Raw genomic sequence first — 1,909 nt, forward strand, 5'->3', positions numbered from 1 at the left:
TCTTCGTCCCCCAGCACCCCAAGTCCTTCTCCATGGGGCTGCTCTGTATCCCTTCATCCCCCACCCTGTATTGATACTGGAGCTTCCTCCAGCCCCAAGTAACCCCTGGGAAGGGTTCGTAGAGGAAGGAGATGCAGTCAGTGCTTGGAGAGATCGGTCAAACGAGTCTGGCATTAACCAGCTCTGACCTTCTGGTGGTGCTTCCAGGTACTGCATCACGGACGAGCGCAGGAGGTCGGCCAGCCCCCATCTGTTGCACGTTGTGCTGATCACTAAAGTCCCACGGGTCCTGGGAGGGTGCAGCTACCTGGCTTTTGACAGTGGTAAGGTTACGCTCGCTACTTTGGGTTGGGAAAAGATTTGGAGAGGAAGATGAAGGCGTGCCAAGAAGGCACGTGGTGTGGTGGATCTTCCATCGCTCGCTGTCTTCCTGCCCTGGTCGGCCGGTAAATCGGAGCAGCCGACCTCGCTGGGTTTCCAAAGGGCTGATGCACCCAAAGAGAGCGGAGGGACTGATCCATCCTCTTGCCTCTCCAGGCGAGTGGAAGTCTGTCCACTTGGATGACCTGATGCCCCCCGAGAACTTCAATGCCAACCTCGGCGAGCTTTCCAAAATGACCATTGCAGAGATTTTCACCAGCAGCTCCCTGCAGCAGCTCCCAACGGGTAAGAAGTCTCTCGCCACAAACCCACCGCCTCCCCTTTCCAGACCCCCCCGCCTCATCCTCCCGTGTTCCACCTGTGGACCAAGCAGGTCCCAAGCTGCGGGTCTCAGAAGCACTTGCTCCTTCTGAGGTCTTCCTAGCGATGCAGCCTTTGCCTCCTGATGGGCAGACTGTGATGGCGGAGCAGCAGCTAACGACAGCGAGCTAGCTGTGCTGCCAGAGACCTCCATATGGAATTAACACACGCTGGTTGACCCCCATTCATTGCCTCGGCGGTTGGGCAAACGGGGCAGAAAGGGCTTGATCCATCATTGCAAGCCAACCTTTGGTGGCTCCTTGAATCCATGTTCTTGCGTGGAGGTGCCCAGCCGGTGGCTCCCCAAGCCTGAGGGTCTCGTGTCATCAAGAAGCTGAATCCAAGAAGCCGGGTGCCTTCTGCCCCAGCGCTGCTTTATTTCTCCCTCCTGACTGCCAAGGCACCTCCCGTGGGTGGAAGTGTCTCTTGTTGGGGGGGTTTCTGCAGCTGAGTTGTGTGATTGATTGTGCTTTCAGGTTCTCCAGAGGATTCTGCTGACCTGGGAAGCCTCACGGAGCCTGGTCCTTACCCAGGGGAAAATGTAGGGGTTTTTTTTATTTCTTTCTCTTTCATTTGAGTTGCTTGTCATGGTGCAAGAACTGCGCGGATATTTGGGATCTGCTTTTCAAGGTCCTTGCTTGGTACCTTCTCACAGGAAGGAATACCTGCAGCTCTTCCTGGGTGGCGTTGTGAGGGTGAAGCAGGGTGGTGGTCTCCCAGCTCACCTGTGAGCGACTGGGTCAAGGCCAGGAGCCTTTTGTCACCGTCGACAAAGTGGCATCCCTTACCAGGGACATCAGCAGCCCTCTGCGACCCGGGGCCCGACTTAACCGGGGTTTGTTGGGGTGGTGAGATGGGTACAGCCCTCAGGGCCCACAGTGCCACGCTCTGGAGAAGACGAATCAATGTCCCAGGCCGAGCATCCCCAGGCAAACGGGAGCAAAGTAGGATCAAGCAACGGCCTGACCTCCATTCTTTTCCAGCTGCGGTTCCTCAACGTGGACGCAATGATCAAAGGGAGCATCCAGAAGGCTGTGATCCAGCTGGAGGACAAGAAGGACAACAGCCAGCGTCCAACGAAGAGAATCGAGATCCTTCACAGCTTGCTTTTCCACACTCAGCATGGGGGTACGTGTGAGTAGAGACACCTGGAAGCGGCTTCTTCTCG

This window comes from Egretta garzetta, unplaced genomic scaffold (genome assembly GCF_000687185.1).
Source record: "Egretta garzetta isolate BGI_Z169 unplaced genomic scaffold, ASM68718v1 scaffold1177, whole genome shotgun sequence".
NCBI lineage: Eukaryota > Metazoa > Chordata > Aves > Pelecaniformes > Ardeidae > Egretta > Egretta garzetta.